Source organism: Meleagris gallopavo, chromosome 3 (assembly GCF_905368555.1).
Source record: "Meleagris gallopavo chromosome 3, MGAL_WU_HG_1.1, whole genome shotgun sequence".
Taxonomy (NCBI): Eukaryota; Metazoa; Chordata; class Aves; order Galliformes; family Phasianidae; genus Meleagris; species Meleagris gallopavo.
Window position 1 is genome coordinate 87,180,648 of NC_139406.1, and position 18,711 is coordinate 87,199,358.

Here is an 18,711-nt window from a genome sequence, read left to right on the forward strand (position 1 = left end):
GCCTTTTATTAAAAGTTACTTCCTCCTCTCAATTTCTTTAACGGAAACTAGATTAATAAAGGATAAGTAACCTAGACATGGATACATTTAAATAGTAAATTTTCTGAGCACTGAAACCCTGGGACCCTCAGCAAACACAGAAAAGGAATGTAGTTTAGAGACAGATTTCAATCAGTTGATCACAGGGATAAGAAAATGTGGGTACATATAACAAAAGGAGGCAGAGTCTGATGATCATTCTAGAGCAGCATTCTAGGTGAAGTTTAACAGCACAGCCTCATCTTCCATGGTACCAAAGAAGAACAAAGCATTACTCATGACTTCGTGCTTATTTTTGAGTGATCTGAAAAATACACAGCAATTAAATACTGGACTGCATTTAGCAAGCACTGCACACTACTGTAGTTAATTTACAGGAACTGCTTTTGATGATACAACACTGTGCTGCTAGCAGAAAAAAAAAATCATCATAAAGCAAACTGAAAATGCAGCATTAGATAAAGTGAATTTAAGATGAAAATAATAACATAAATGCTGCTGTCCCAATTTTATTTTTCATAACAGAAAGTTGGCCATGGTTTCTATTAACTAACAGAAAAACCATAAAATGTAAAACTTAAAAGTGAGTTCACTATATTATGCTCTGTATTTATTCTGGTTGTACGTTGCATTGATTTTGTTTTATCTACTGCTTTGAAGTCTGTACCATTTCCATGATGCTCTGCTTTTTGAAAACAGTCCCTTATTAACACAGAGGAGGGAAGCTTTGACCAGCACCTTAGGACTGAGTTTTTACAGTCTATGAATATATGCTTGCCACAGATTTTGGTGGTTCATCAGTGCCTATTATCAAAAACAGTTTAGCAAAAGAGTAACTCAAGAAAAAAGATATAAGTTTGGATGTAATTAACCAGGAAGGTCATTCTTTCTATTCTCTAAACACAGATTCCAGTAACCTAGCAAGTTATTAATGGAGCCAGTGCACTGATGATCAAAGGAGGAGCTTGAAAGAAGTAAAGATTTTCAATGCAATGCTGTTTTTCTGGCCGCAGGCCTCCTACCAACATAGTTATTTCTTCTGATTAAGTGCAAAGCCAGGTTAAAGCAATGAATTTTTCATGGAAGAATATGTTTTCAATTTTGGATATATAATGAAAGTAAGTTGCATATGGTATTACTTAACAGGTTGGAACAGAGACTTAGTTTGGTTGAATTATTGCAACTACATAGATACTCTTTTATAATGATCTCATTTAAGTCAGTTCTAACTGGCCTACATGCCAATAATATTCAATGCTTCATTTCCATGATTTACTTGAAATTTTTTTATTTATAACTGCCCCACAGCATTTTGCTGTCTACTGCTGTGCAGTCGGTGCACAGGACAGGAAACACACACTCTTCTAATGCTGCTGTTTTTCAATAGAGAAGCCCTAGAAGAGATTACACAGAGACAGAAGGAATTGCCAGAAAGTTCACATTTTGACTGAAAGAAATGAAGGCATGTATATCTATTCTCAAAGGAGCAGCTCTCCATGACATTGAACGCTATCTCAGATCCAGAAATCTCACTTACTCCATAAACCCCTTTGGCTTTCAGTCTTGAACAGTCTCAGAGCCAGAGCCAGTAACATTTCATAAGGGGGTAAATCTAAAGGAGAGAAAAGCTAAGGATGATTAGGTGCTGCTCAGAGAACACACACAGCAAAAGCATAAATAATCTCTATGGAAAAGGAATATATAAAGTGATCTCTCTATAGAAGAACAGGAATAGTGGTCTACATTAGCAGTAAAAGGAAGACCAAAGAAATTGTTGATCGGCTACTCAGTGGAAAGGGAAAACTGCTGATGGGCAGTGGTAAGAAAGTCAAAAGGTGGAGTTATTTTTCCTTCTAAATGAAGTGAATATTTAATGCCAACGAGAAAGAGCAGGAGGCAGGTACGTGAACCAGAATCATAGAATCATAGAATAGCTTGGGTTGGAAGTCCACCAACTCCAGATCCGGTACCAGACCAGGTTGCCCAGGCCTCCATCCAACCTGGCCTTGAACACCCCCAGGGAATGCATTGGCCCTTCGATGTCACTGATTAGCTATGGGTGCTGGTGCCATTTTAGAGGCCCATCTCACTTCCAGCTGTGGGTGCAGAAAGATGCAGTACTCCTCACACCCCATGCTCAGGCATCCCAAATGGTATTCTATGTTAAAAATACTCATTCGTGACATTGATATTCTCAAAGATTGGCCATATACGGTTAACCTCCCTAAAAGGATCCCTAAAAAACTATCTGAAAAAAACTCAGATCTGTTGGTAGTGAGCTGGGAAAATTTCTAAAGGACAGATTGACTGTCAGCAGACTGGGAAGGTGAAAAGCAGAAGGGAAATGAAGACCTGTAAGCTTGGCCTATATCCGCAGTGAAGTTCTGGATAAAATCAATAGAGCAGACATATGTAAGAATCTGGAAGATAACACAAAACTGAATAACAAATAGCATAGCAATGCGCCAAAAATCTAATCGTGACTGCACCTAGCTTATTTCCTTTCACTAGACACAAGTTCATATGACAACAAAGAATTTCTGGATTTCATGCAGTTAACTTGGCACAATTTTTGACACTAGTATCCATGATGCTATTTTGTAAATGAGATAAAACAGTCTGGATAAAATTATCTTTTGTAGGTGCAGAACTAATGGTACTCCCTGCTGTGTTTCATACTAGTATTGTTTCTACTGTTGATGACCAGGGCTGTTATCAATAGATCTTTGCCAGTTTGAGAATATGCATTGGGTGAGGTGCCATCTTTCTGCCTGCTCCTAGCTTGAACAGTGAGTCTTCAATGAATTTGCAAATCTGAGAAGGCCCCACTGAGTCTCCTTGAGAACAAGGTCAAAATCACAGACAATCTTGACATTGTCTGACGCACACAGGGTGAAATTCAATACAAAAGCATGCAAGGCAGGAAGAACCAACTGCACAAACACAAAATATGGACTAACTCCCCAGGCAGCAGCGATTCAGAAACAGGGAAGGGGCAAGCAGTGAGTCATGAGCTGGAGACGAGTCAAGAATGTCCTGACGTTTGAAAAAGCAAACAATCTTGATATGCTCGAGAAGCAGCATACAGCCTAGGGAAGATAAGAAGCTGCATACCTAGCTGGAGACATTAATTATTGTTTGCAACCATATAAAGGTTTTACTGATGTAGTAGACAGAGCAGGTCCCATAGAAGACGTGATCATAGATGAACTGTTTGCCCAGGGCAATGTTAAGCATGTCAGGAGGCCATCAGCAGCCCTGTGAAAACAAGGTAAGGGAGATGTAGGTTGAATATCAGGTACATAGTGTCCTTTGCCAGAACTGGAATGTGCACTTTTCTAGATAACATAGAATAACATGGGATTGTTTTGACCAGTTAGGCTATATGCCCAGAGACGTGAGGGCACTGAGGGAACCTCATTACCCCAGCCAGAGACACAAGTCCCTGTCAGGCTGTCTAGGAGAGCCTTGGTCCCATGAGCCGGGGCTGTGGCCCAGTTGTGAGTGTGTTTGTAGATGTGTGCTCGATCACAGAGTGGCTTAGGTTGCAGGGGACCTTAAGGATCATTGTGGGCAGGGTTGCCATCCACCCTGGCTGCCCAGGATCCCATTCAACCTGGTCTTCAACACCTCCAGAAATGGGGCATCCACAGCTTTTCTGGGCAGCCTGTGCTCTCCAAGTAAAGAATTTCTTCCTAACATCTCACCTAAATGTTCCCTCTTTTAGTTTAAAGGCATTCCCCCTTGTCCTACCATTGTTATACCATGTGAAAAGTCACTCCCCTTCCTGCTTGTAAGCTCTCTTCAATCATACCTTTGGCCACTGATAGACTGGACATTGGACAAAAACACTAGCTTCCTGCAAGGAGCTTTCACAGAAAATGAGATGATAGAAAAATAATCACGCAAAGAGCGCAGACTGAATCCTCCTGATAGGAAATATTCCTAATGCTGTCTGGTTTCAGACTTACTCTGCTTCATGAGGCAGGATGCTTCCTTTGCCAAAAGCATTTTGAGAGCCACGATAAATGACTACAGTAAATTAAAGAAGGAGTCTCTGAAGTTTAAAGGAAGCAATTTGCAGAACCATATTTTATGTATATCAAGCACTTTTCAAAATCAGTGACAACCATCTAAAGCAGGCAGTTTAGGCATTTTATAACTCACTACCAGCTGCAATGTATTTCTTAGCTCCAAAACAAACTGATATGGAAATAGCATTTGATGCATCTTTATATCCTATCAGTTTAATTTCTGAAGAAGCCTATTATTTAAGCTCCATTTTCTAAATATGAACGAACAACATAACACGATAACCGGTGGGCCCCAGCAAAAAATATATTGAAGGAAATCTATGTTTGTTTGTTTTGTTTTGTTTGTTTGTTTGTTTGTTTTGTATAGGACTGGAAAGGTATCTCAGAAGATGTAGTAAATGCTGGGGCAGCAGATCTCAATCCCAACGTACATCTATATAAATATCATCTCTGCAAGAAAACTGAATGCTCAAACCGCACAGCAGACCAAGAAAGTGTAACATGCACCCCTGTGTCAGCACTTGTATTTCTTTTGGTCACTTCCAGGCTGCTCCCACTCAATGAGTGGGACTCCCTGCAAGAAATGCCTGCCCTGTTTCATCTCCTAGTCAGGGAGCCTTCCCCTCCCCAGCTTGTATTTGGTGGGAGGCAGCAGAGACCAATTCCTACCCCATGGTCATACAGCTCTGAATGGATCTCTTATGAACCATCCTAAAAATGACTAAACGCCACAGATGGAGAAAAATCAGGTGGGCTGGTAGTGAGGCTGAGGATGGGTCAGAGCTGAAATGAAAAGAGAAGCATACAAAATCAGCAGTACATCATATCCTTTGGAAATACCTGCCTTCAAATCAGGGATATGACAGCCATGTGAACTTGGGCTGTTTTTACGTAAGTGGATTGCCCAATGCAACGTAGGAAATGTGTTGCAGAGCAAGGGTGAACATAGCAGAGCAGAGGCCCTCCAAAAATCTATTAAAAAAGGCCCTTCTTAATTTTGCTGATGGCTTATTTTCAATATTCTGCTGCAGATGAAGCCAGAAACAACACACAGGGTACCAAGCTGCAGGAAATTTATCTTTTTAGTGATGCCTGGCAGCAAGTTAGAATAAGTCAAAGCTCCTCCTCTATTTTCACCCTCCCAGCAGAGAAGAATGGTGGAAATACCAAACAAGACACAAACACACTAAAAATTGAGATTTTTAATACATCAGTACACTTTTAGTAAGCCCAGATGTTATTAATAGCATCAATTCAGGCATTTATTTTCCTCACACTAAAACTAGAGTTTTAATCCCCTATTGATTTAAGCTGAAGTGCGGGACACGCTGCAATTTATGTGATTGATTCATGTACCTTGAGGGAATCAAGTCATCTGTAAACCAATTTTTTTTCTTCCCTTAGAGGTCCCTGTTAGATAAATGGCTCTGTAAGGAAAATATGTTCTTTACATTAAGGTCAAGAGGTCAAATACTCTGCAAGCAAAAGCAGGCGGCACTTCAGTGAAGTCCAAATGGAATATTCAGCCTGAAAAACACATTTTCCTAATTTATGAGAAGGTAACTTGGATTCAAGAAAAACATTTTTTGGAAAATCTGAGAACTTACATAATTCCATAGAGAACATACATTTGGCATAACCAGAAAATTATATTTCTCTATTTATATGCACTTTACATGCATCGAAAGCATATTATTGCTCAACTCCAGTCCAATGCCCAATTCAAATAGTCAGGATGTGCTCTGATTTATAGACAGAGCCAAGTATTTCCCTTATTAGAACTGCTTGTCTTTACTTGGGCATAAAATTACAAACTGAAACATCCCAGTTACTTCATGAAAGGAAGCCTGGATACCTGTACAGAAGCCACAGATAAATCACCTTAGGAAGAAAGACTGAAGAAGACAGTCCTGGAAGTCTCTGCTGGATGTGCTGATGATTGATGTCTCCTTAAGCATTCTCTTTAAAAGATTTATGTCAAAGTTTCTCTGGCCTCTTCACAAAGTTTCTGCCCATTCAGCCTAGTGGGGGAATGTGTGATAACATAGGAGGGTGAAACTTGAAAGCATTTCTGGCTCATTTGAAATATCAGCAATCATGATTGGGTGATAGAAAACAAAGTTTTTTAGATATTGTTATTGATGTAAATCTATATGATGCTATCTCAGGCAGCAACAATATCATTTGATTTTTCTTCTACATTTGTCTTGCAGGGACTAAGTGCCTTGGGGGAGGGAAAGAAACAACAACTCACAGAATTCAAACATACATTTATTTATATGCTGAATGACAGCACTATGGAGTTGAGGATATATTACTACATATGAGCTTTCTGATCTACAGCATAGAATCATAGAATCATAGAATCGTTTGAGTTGGAAGGGACCTTTAAGGCTCCCTCTACAATGATCAGGGACACCTACAGCTAGAGCAGGTTGCTGAGAAAACCATCCAGCCTGACGTTGAGTGTCTCCAAGGATGGGGCTTCCACCATCTCTCTGGGTAACTCTTGGCATTCAAAGCCAAAAGATAAGTAATCTGTTCAAGTGTTTGATCTGTTCGTGTAAAAAGCAAATTAATATTTTCTTTTTTGTTTGTTTGTTTCATGGTGACATTCAGTCTTTACCCACACGGCTAAGTTGGGAGGAATCCACAGTGGCCAACATACATTCCTCTTCAGGCTGATCTGAACAAGGAGTGCCAGTGTTTCTTGTTCACACGTGGTTGAAGCGGTTCATGTTGAGCTGGCTGCTGTGTAAGTATTGCAGAAAACCTGGTAGGAGCATAACAGAGCTGTCTGCTTCCTTTTCAGCAGAGACATCACAGCACTGCTTGTCCCATGTCTACTTCCATCATCCTTAGCTTGTAAAAACTGTATATCAGCTCTCAAACCAATGTGCTATTCACACTCAGATGGGTGACTACCAATCCCAGAAGGCTGGCCTGGTACCATCTTGCTACCAATATGCCACCTCCAATGGACAATGCATGCTGTAATGTTGGAGACATCTCTCTGCATCCCGTATGTAAAGGCTACTGTAAGTAAAAGATTTTTATGATGACTTTTTTTCCCCTTTTCCTTTTTTAGGTATTATTGATGACCAAGGTAAAAAGATTCAAGACTCCCTGGTGCACACTATCTTGCCAAAAGAATAAATTGTAAGGAAATTATTACACCTCTGTAAAACAAGGTAAATGAATCATTTCTTCACCTTTCCCTCAAAGAATGGCTTTCACTCATTACACCGTTACAAAGCTCTCCTGTTACATTTAGCTCAGATAAAACTATGGAGAGCATGGACTCTCCTTTCACTGAAGTCCTGGTCATTGAGCCAATAAGTGGAGATGGGTGATGCAGCATTTGGAAAAGCGCTTCTGTTTTCAAAACTGTGATGAGTCACTGGAATGAACCTGAGTATTTAGTTCAGCTCCCTCCTTATTGTGCTAAATAAGTCTTCATTTTCATCCATTCCTGTGTAGCTGCATCTCAGCTGGATCTAATAGTACCAACAATCTAAAGTGAAAATTGCTTCTGGTGTCTCACAATATTTCATGCATAAAGCAGCCCTCACAGGCAGAAGATGCAACTGCTCATCCTGTGCAGAACAGTGAAGTTACTGAGGTGTCAGGAAACAGATGGACTTAAATTTAATGTGGTTTTCCAGTTTCCAAACAGTGCCAGTCCATGATCCTTTGTATAATGGCCCAAGAACACAAGACTGCACCAGCATGGGAGGGCACTAAGGAAAAACGCTACAGTATTTCCAGCCTAGTTCACCAGAGATGAGAGAGAGAACTCATTTAATATTAAAATTATTTGAAAACACAGAAACAAACACATCGTGTCTGAAAATTCTGTGCAGTGAGGATGGAGGTGTCAGGTTTTGCACAGTGGGCTGCAGTGTATGCACACTGCTTCTTTGCCAGTCAGAAATACAGGAAAAAAAAGGTTTATTGTCTACTGCCTGGAAGAGTTTACTGTATCTTTCAGAGAAACAAGAAGCTCTATTTAAGGGTAGCACTGCAGAAGCTGAAGATTTATTTCTATTTGCTCCTTGAGGGAGGTGAGGATTGTATTTTGCATTTTAAAACATATTTGTAGAAGGTGCCAGACACCACCATAAACACCAACCCTCTGTTCACCTGTCTATAAAGCATCCTGGGCTTGAATCCTGGGCATAAAGCATAAAGCATTCTGGACCCCATGCCTGAAGCACCACTCCTCCTTGACTCCCATCCCTGAGGACCGGCAGTGGGAGGGCTGCAGGACATCACCTCCTCCAGCACCAGGAGCCCTCAGTGTTGCTCAGCAATGTACATCTCACTGTGAGATACAACCACTGCCAGCTGCTCTTTGTTAACACATGTATTTGTATCACATTTAAACTCCTTCGGATTGGTCACAGCCCTGCCTTAAACTTATGCAAAGTTTATCCTAGCTGATCCTATGGGAAAATAATCAGAACTCTGTAAAACAACACCTCAGAGTGACAACTTAGGTATGAACTTAAAGGTAAAGCATCAATCCAGCGATGTTCACTGTGACTGTGAAGAAAGAAGAAAGACTTCAGCAAGGTCTGCAGTGATAAAGCAAGGGGAAATGGTTTCAAATTTAAATGGAAGATTTAGACTGAATATAAGAAAAAAGTTCTTAACAGTAGGGGTGGTGAGGCACTGGAACAGGCTGCCCAGAGAGGTGCTGGATGCCCCATCCCTGGAGACATCCAAGGTCAGGCTGGATGGGGCTTTAAGCAACCTCATCGAGCTATAAGTGTCCCTGTTCAGTGCAGGGGAGTTGTTCCAGATGTCCTTTAAAGGTCCCTTCCAACTCAAATGATTTTATGATTGTGCAATAGTTGTGCCTGAGTGGTTACAGTGATGGAGTAGAAATCCATTGAGGTCCTGTGCAGGTTTGAATACTGCTGACGGTGAAGTGATTGATTTTAAGGGGAATGACTTAGAACTAAACAAAGGGTGATTCAGGTTAGAAGTTAGGAAAAAATTCTTTACTCAGAGAGTATGATGAAATGGCACAGGCTGCCCAGAGAAGCTATGGATGGCCCATCTCTGGAGGTGTTCAAAGCCAGGTTGGGTGGCAATCCTGTCCATGGCAGGAAGACAGACTTTGTTGATCTTTAAAGTCCATTCCAACCTAAGCCATTCTATGATTCTATCATTTTATAATGCTGCTGATGTCCTTTTCTGTTTTGTTTTCTCATTTTGGGATGGGCACAGTTGTCTTTGTGCAGCTTTACATGGCAGGTTGTAGGAGATGATGTAGTCAGCAAGTTATTTTTAAGCTGAGTTCTTGATAGAGACAGAAGCAAACAAGTGCTTGACAGAAAACCAACATCAGGATGGATATTAGGAAATAATTCTTCTCAGAAAGAATGGTAAGATATTGGAACAGGCTGCCCAGGGAAGTGGTGTAGTTGTCATCCCTGGAGGTGCTCAAGAAAAGGATGGATGTTGCACTAAGGGACACGGCTTAGTGGGCATGGTGCTGGTGGGTTGATGGTTGGACTAGATGATCTTGGAGGTCTTTTCCAACCTTACTGAGTCTATGATTTTATGAACAGGCACATATTTGCTGTGTCCTACAAAACTTTATTTATGGAAATGATTCAGAACTTCCACTTTCCTGTATTTTGCTGGTAGCATGGCTACAAATCATCTCCAGCTCCAGAAGTGCACCCCTGTCACAAAGGAAGTGTAAGAACTAATTTTGAGCCATCAGAAATGTTTTCAGGCTGTCAAACAAGAGTTGTGTGTCACTGTGAGGGTGAAATAGAGGAAGGGACCTGAGAGCACTTGACAAAAAATTAAAGGCCAGCAGAAGCACATTGCTAATTCATAGAAATCCTGCAGCCAAGCTTCAGAACAGCACTGGTACAAAGTAATAGGTTACAAACCCTTGATTCCTTTAAAAACACAAACGCCAATCATCTCAAGTTTGTTATTTACTGCCTGCCTACTGAGCTGCCTTCCAGTTTGAACACTGAAAAAGAAATTTCCCTGGACAACAGATCAACAGTGATTAAAATTTAAAGTTCAATTCACTGCTTTAACCCTATGCTCTCCTGTCTTCTGTGAAAGGAAAAATAGGTGTTTCACCTAAAATTTGACAAAAGAGTGGACTCAATCTTTGCAAAATTAAACTAAAAAATTAAATAATAATAAAAAAGAAGAGAGAACTTGTGTGATTAAAGCCAGGTGGGACAGTGCCCTGAGCAGCCTGATCTGATGGGTGGCAGCCCTGCCCATGGCAGGAGTCAGAACTGGATGATCTTTGAGGTCCCTTCCAACTCAACCCACCTTAAGATCTTATGACTGGGAGGGGAGGGAGGAGAGAAGCTTTATCATTAGTATCCACGGCTTTACTTGGAGGGTTTCACATAGGGAAAAGCAAGAGCCAAAATATTTATGGGGAAAAATCCACGCGGAATCTTTTTGGAATCCATGCTGTGTCACTCCAGCGCTGTGCATTTATTACATGAAAATAGAAGCAGCCAACCCAGAACGCTCCATTTTCTGATTAAAAAGAGGAAAGAAGAGGGGAGGGAATTGTTATCACTGTATTTGCAGCATGGCATGCTGACAATTTATTTTTTTTTTTTAACTTACTTTTACAAGCGCACCATTAATAATTCATGCTGCTCCTAAATGGCAGGGCAGCCGCTATTGCTTTGTCGCATCTCACAATGGCTGAGTGACAACAGTGGCTCTGACTCCGGGCAGCTATCTCTGACTGTGCCTGAGAGACACATCGCCGTCCTTCCTTTGCCATTCAATCTGACACGGCTGTGACAAATGCCGCCGTGCCCTGTCATTCCCTTCACCCTCTGATAACAGAAATCTGCCACTTTTCGATCTGTGGTCTGCACTCTTGTCCCCCAGAGAAGAAGCTGTATGCTAATGATATGCAGGTTTGCTTCTGGTTGCTTTTCCCCTGTTACGTATTTGGATTGATTGTGCTTCAAAGAGCACAGTGTTTAAGTGCTGCTGGGGACCAGCACCCAGCTGCATCCTGTATGGTAATGATGTCCACAGGGGCTGAGGGATAAAATAAAGGCTGTCATTTTTAGCTAGGAGACAAAGAACAGACGGTGAAAGACCACAGCTGGAAAGTGTCTGTTGTCGGATGCTAAGGAGCTTTGGGGCCTGAGCTGGAAGTGTGCAGTGAACCCCCAAACTACTGAAGGTTTCCCAACACACAGAATCATAGAATTATTTGAGTTGGAAGGGACCTTTAAAGGACATCTGGAACAACTCCCCTGTGATGAACAGGGACACCTACAGCTCGAGCAGGTGCTAGCCAAGCTCAGAGCCTGACCTTGGATGTCTCCAGGGATGGGCATCCACCACCTTTCTGAGCAACCTGTTCCTGAGTCTCACTACCCTGATCATGAAACTTATTTTTCTTACATGCAGCCTAAATCTCCAGTTTTAGTTTGAAACTATTTCCCCTTGCCCTATCTCAACAAATTCTACTAAAGAGTCTGTCCCTTCTTTCTTACAGCCCCTCGATAGATACTGGAAGGCTGTCAGTTCTCCCTGGAGCTTTCTCCACTCCAGGCTGAACAACTGTGAATGACATTGCATGCAGTATGTGTTGCATATCCTGCATCTGTACTGGAGCATCCTGTGATTCTTTTCAGAAGTCCATAAAAGAAAATAATCTTGCTTCCTGCCTCTGGTGCTCTGGAAGCAGTCGGTTTGAAAGTTGTGGGGTTTGCTCTGACCTCGACAGCACCTTGCAGCTCCCCTCCTCCCTGCTGCCTGCAACCAAGGGCACACACCTGAGGCGTTCAAACAAAATGACTCCATTCAATGAATGTGCAATACCTATTACAGCACACTGAAGAACCTGTTCAGGTTTCTGGTTCCAGAAAGGGACTAGGAGTCTTAATGAGTTTCCTATTGTCCAGCACTTCGATCTTCCCAGATAAGTGGGTGTAGGTGAGTGCAAAAGAAAGATTAAGCCACTATAGCTGGCAATGCCGATACCAGTGTATTGAACCCACCGAGCCCTAGAAGCTGGCTTCAGTGCCTAACTGGGGCATATCAAGCATTCAGCTGCCATTCCTGCAGCAAATGTTCACTCCATGTTGCTATTACAAACACATGGGACAAAGATGTTACAAAAGCATTCTTTTTCTTATGGAGACACAGAATGCTGCTTCTTTTATCCTTCTCTTCAGCAGAGTTGTTACCAACTCCAAGCTCTAAAGGTGGGCAGTGGGCATTTGTTAGAACAGCAAGCTTGCTCCCAAGTCCACTGAAGCTGATGGAAAAAAGATCTCCTTTCTTTCATCAGATTTTGGATCCTGCTCAATGGGACCTTATGGTTTAGAAAACAGGTGTTTTTTGTTATTGTTGTTGTGTTGTTCTTTTTTTTTTTTTTTTGAGGTTTTTGATATGGATTTTTTTTTTCCTCATTCCTTTGTTACTTCTCCATCTCATGTTTGTGACTAGAAAATGCTTTAAATATGACATACTTCCAGTGACAAGAGGTTGAGGCAGCATTACTCCTACCATTTGTATAACATAAGAGAAGTTAATTAAAAAGCTGCACAGCAGGGCTGGAACTGTTAGAAACTAGAAAGAGAGAAAGAATGAGGCAGAACAGCAAAAAGGAGCAGACTTCTGATGTTCTTTGCACATGATGTTTTTCCCATTGAAGTACTTTCATGGCTGCTCCATGCGCTTCTCAAAGATCAACTCATCTTGCACACAGGCTTTGCTGAAAGATAATGAGCAACTCCTAGCAAGAGTCGATTAACATGTAATCTTTGACATTTTGAATCATGAGCAGTTGCCAAATGCTTTTCTCCCTTACAAAGAATGAAACCTACAGCGTAAGAATTAAGAATTTGATTTTGTGACATTTTTCCATATTAGTCTAGACTGCTCTGCTCTGCTTTCCAGTGTCATAGTGAGAAAGTGGCCTGAGTTTGTCCAACATTTTTCACAGACTCATTAAGGTTGGAAAAGACCACTAAGATCATCTAGTCCAACCATCAACTTCTGACTCTTTGGATGGACCTTGAATGAAAGGTTTGAGAAGGCTACAGAATAACTTCAGTTATTCTGATCCACTTGCTAGAAACAGTTTGAAGGTTTTTTAGTTTATCTGAAATCCTTGCAAATGTTTTTATATATATTTGATGTCTTTGCTGTTTTCTCTTACCACTTCTGAAAACCAAGCAATATAACAGCACTCATCAGAGTGTGATTATTGTTTTTGTGTACAAATGATGGTTGTGGAAGAAAGGTTCAATTAAGCTCTCAACTGGAAATGACTTCTGCAAAAGAATTAAGAAAAAAAATGAAGTATCTGGAACCAAAATCCATGAAGAAGTGACTTAATGCAAGCAGCACGGGCAACAAACAGGAGGAGCTGGAAGCCACTGTGCAGCAAGTAAAGTATGCCTTAGTTGCCATTACTGAAACATGAAGGATTGCGTCCATGTCTGGAGTGCTGCAGTGGATAGCTATGAGCTCTTCAGAGGGAAAGGCAAGGAAGAAGGGATAGTGGTGTGGCTCTATGTCAGAGAGCATTTTGATGTTGATGGGATGAGAATGATAAAATTGAATCTCTATGGGTAAGGATCAAGGAGAGTGCCAACAAAGCAGACATCCTGCTGGGGGTTTGTCATAGACCACCTAACCAGGATGGATAAGGTGTTCTTTGAGGAGCTGGCAGAAGTCAAGCGATCACCAGCTCTTGTTCTTATGGGGGACTTCAATTTCCCTGATATATGCTGGGAATACAATACAGTACAGAAGAAGCAGTCTAGGTGGTTTCCATGCACTTTCCATACTAGGAGTGTATGGAAGGTAGCTTCCTGACACAGCTGGTGAGAGAGCTTACCAGGGAAGGGAATCAAATTAATCATCCAGAGAAGGGCAAGGAGCCTGGTGAGGGGGCTGGAGCACAAGTCTCATGAGGAGCGGCTGAGGGAACTGGAATTGTTCAGTGTGGAGAAGAGGAGGCTCAGGGAGACCTTATTGCTCTCCCTGGAGGTGTTCAGGAAACATTTGTATGTTGTACTAAGGGACATGGCTTAGTGGGAAATATTGGCGGTAGGTGGATGGTTGGACTGGATGTTCTTGGAGGTCTTTTCCAACTCTGGTGATTCTATGATTTCAAAGTTCTATGGACTATATAATCTTCAAGTAGAATAGAATTTACACCTGTTAATGTGTGCTACATTGCAAGTGCAAAGTGGTTCTATCCACTGGTATATGCTGACCCTCTTCACATGAAATGGCTCACACTTCAGGTTCATTAGTCAATTAAATCAACCTGATAAAGCAAACAAATTCAGCCAAAGCACAAGTAAAGCATCACAGAAGGTACTGTTGCAAAGGTAGAAGATAATGCATGGAGTAGATGCAGAGAAGTGCTGTACATCCCAAGAGTAGCATGGTGGCCAAAGCAAGGAAATGCTAGCTGAAATAATTAATTTTCCAGGTGCCATTTTAATGCCAAACAACTTAATTTGGGCCTTAAAAATGAAGCTCCAGTTCTGCATGACAAATCTAGGGAAACGCTGTTCAAGTGATTTACAAATACATGCAACAAGGTTGGTATCAGTTTACTTGGCTTGGCTTGTATTTGTGCTCTGCAGCTACAAAAAGCCACAGAGAGCATTGGACATGTTTAAATGGTCAAGATAATTATTCCCAAACATTCATATTCCAGTAGCACTCACAAGTCCATCACGTAGTAGGGTCTAACTGCTTTATTCCATTCATTAACACTGGATTCTAACATTGAGGCCGTAGAGCTTCTCCTTCTGCCTCAAAGGAGGATCAACAGGACTTAAGTAAAGTTACCTGGCTTACATTTAAAATCCTGCACTGATGAAAGCCTTTCCCCACAAAAATCACCTCTGCCAAGGTTCATCTTTGTTCTATCTCTTTCTTCCTGATATTTAAGCTCATTTCTTCTTGTTCCTTTCACTGGAACAGGCTGCCCAGTGAGGCCGGGGAGTCTCCTTCTCTGGAGATATTCAAGACCCACGTGGACACCTACTTATGCAGCCTGCTGTAGGGAACCTGTTTAACTGGATATTTCAAAACCTCTGAGGCATGCCAAGTGCTCCCCATCTCCGAATACACCCAGGGAAAAACACTGCATTATTGTGCATTTCTACTAGGATGATGTACATGCTCCTGGTGAAAGTCAACTGCCTTTTCAATGGATTGATTTGTAGCATCTCACTCTGCCTACACCATGCAAACAGAAGTCATCGTGAGGGCAGTCAGCCCAAATTACACTGCAGCACGCAGGGATCTTTGTGGGCTGCTACCTATGCTGAAAGGTCTTGCAATACTCTGTTCTCTGCAATGAGTTTAGATCTCTGGATGCTCAGAAGCTGGCAGCGCAGCTCTTCAGCACGTCCTAAGACACTGCTCTCCATCTATTTTTAGAGCAGCTTCATCTCATGTTCCAGATATTGCAAGAGTCCTCCAGGCACCCTGTGTGTCAGCAGTGCAGCTCCCATCTTAATGCACAGAGCAGTTGAACACTCAATTAATGGCAATGAGCTCCCAAGCTCATTGGCACTGGAGAATTAGTTCTGTTGTTCATGTACTGATACTTTAGAATCTCTAGACATGCATAGCTAATTTTGTTTTTAACCACTCTAGCTGTTCCTCTCAATCTCCAAAAGCTCCTGAGAAGCACTATAATCCCACTGGTTCCCATTTGCATGATACATGTTCCCAACACATGCAATTACTGCATGCATAATTGTCAGCTCACATAGGCTCAATTATTAGTTTCTAAAGCAGGTATTTAACTAGTCCTTCTAAATCACTGGCAGGGTGATTTAAACATTATTTCATATACCCTTGTGGTGTCAGCCTCAGTGAAATGGTTTGAATGTGCAATAAATCACACTATCCAAGTCTTAGTGCTGTTTTATAAGCAGGACCTACCATCTCAGAAACAAGTAAAATCCTTTAATACACAGAAACCTTTTAAATTTCTGAATATCTGGATAAAGCAAACTTAAACCTTTGTCTTAAACAAAGGTTGAAAAACAGACCGGCATACTCAGCGTAACAAAAGAGCATCAAGAGATCTGAAAGCACAGCAAAAGTGGCAAGCACGTTCTGCTGAATATGGAGCACAAGGGACTAAGCATGAACATCCAATTCAGATGGATCTTGGCTCAACTGGGAAATATGCAATTAAATGACAATCTGGCTCTATGCCAAGCTGTAATATAGGACATTCTGACATCTAATGCAGAAACCTTATTGATGCCTCACAGCACTCAATGCCTTTAAGTCTTTGTGGAACAACTGAAGCATAAAATACAGACACTAACAGCTAGTGAACTGGGCTGTGAAAAGACATAATAAAGTAAAAAACAAAAGTTTGTATGTAGCTTAAGACAAAACACTTTCATTGCTTCAAGGAATGGGCAGGGGAACAGTAGTCCTGATGGCTTACCCAAATAATCATAGAATAGTTTGAGTCGGGAGGGATCCTTAAAGGTCACCTAGTCCAACTCCCCTGCACTGAACAGAGACACCTACAGCTAGAGCAGGTTGCTCAGAACCCCATCCAGCCTGATTTTGAGTGTCTTCAGGGACAGGGCATCCACCACCTCTCTGGGTAACCTGTTCTAATGCATAACCACCATCATCATGAAAACCATTTCCTGATACCCAGCTAAATCTCCTGTTTTAGTTTGAAACCATTTTCCCTTGTCCTATCACAACAGACCCTACTAATGAGTCTGTTCCCTTCTTTCCTATAGCCCCCATAGGGCCGTGTAAATACAGCATTTTGCTGCTACACACATTACTATTGTTAAATAGAGAAGGACATACTTCCTTCTTGTAATACTATAAGTCTGGGCTTTTCAAGAGTACTGTATCCTTTACATATCCCTTTGAAAGCTCTGTTCATGCTTACCTTGGTGCTGCACCCCAGCCTTGGTATCTACTCACTTACCACTACAGCAGGCCTGTCAAAATACACTCATTATACGCATCTACAGTGGTTCAAAGACAGTCCCACATAGCTTCCTATCCTGAGAATACCACCCAGAAAAACAGCGTAACAAGTGAAAGCATACAGCATAATTCAGCCAGCTTCTGTCCTTCCATGCTTCCACTGCTCCTGCCATGGAAATGCTGGTTTCCAAAAGTTAAGAATCTCCAGGCTCACGCTTGTTCAGAGCTTACAGACCCAAACAACCATGTGTTGCACTGTCTCCACTCTAAGACATGCTGCATGGTATATCAAAGAGAAGGCTGCAGGGTGACCTCATTGCAGCATTCAATACCTAAAGGGAGCCTACAAAGAGGAGGGGAATCAACTCTTGGAAAGGGTAGATAACTGCAGGACAAGGAGAAATGGTTTTAAGTTGAGGGAGGGGAGATTTAGGTTGGATGTCAAGGGGAAATTTTTTACAGAGAGAGTGGTGAGGTGCTGGAACAGGCTGCCCAGAGAGGTTGTGGATGCCCCGTCCCTGGAGGTGTTCAAGGCCAGATTGGATGGGGCCCTGGGCAGCCTGGTCTAGTATTAATTGTGGAGGTTGGTGGCCGTTCCTGGCAGGGGGTGGAGATTCATGATGAGGTCCCTTCCAACCCTGTGATTCTGTGATATCAGGTAAGATCCATTCCTGCTACAAGAAAAGCTTTCTTTCAGGAGAGGTTCCACAGATGCTTGCCCCCATCTACCTGCAGGCATTTCTGCACCTTGCCTGTTTCTTGTATATCAAGATAACCTAAGGATACTTGGCTCCTCTGGGCTGTGCCACAGATTTACAACTACAGTTACTTTAACTCTCCATTTAAAAGATATGGAAAAGTACTATTTTAAGAACTGTACCAATTCTGCCAGAGCAATATCTCTGGAACAAGTATTTTCAGTGTGATTTTACAACACTACCTCAGGATCCACTGGTAACTACATTCTGCTCTGCTACAAATCGTATAATAAGTAGCCCTAAATTAAACTCCAGAATACATGACATAGTAATATATTTACTTTTTATCTACTCTTGACACACCTTGTGTTGCAATTTGATTCATAAGTTTTTAACCTGATGTTAAAAAAAAAAAAAATCATTGCAAATAGTGCATCTTGCTTACTATGCAGTATCAGGAATAGATTTCACCTTGTCTCCATGTTTAAATAACGCTAATTAAATATTAAATTTTTCTCAGAAGTAACATCTTGCATCTTTACTGGGAAGTCTTACTGTATTGCCTGATTTCTTTGTTTTCCTTACTTCACTTTAGGATCTGTAATTGAATGCACTGCAGGGAAAGATGGGAGTTCTGCTACAGTCTCAGTAAAACAGAATACAGTGTTAGACTAAGCACCAAAAACATAACACAAACACAGTCCTGTTATTTACTCTCTGCTAAAGTACATACATATATAAATTTTCAGTCAGCTACTGATTTGGGAGGGAGGGGTTAGTTATTATTTTTTCTTCTGACTGGGGCAAATTAAAGTAGTGAGACTAGCTACCAACACCATTTAGAGCTTTGCTCATTTGCTGTAGTCATTTTTTTTAATCACACCCTAAGAGAGAGAGAGAGAGAGAGAGGGTCACATTTCCAATGTAGATGATGTTATGGCAGTAGAAGACCTATTGCCAGG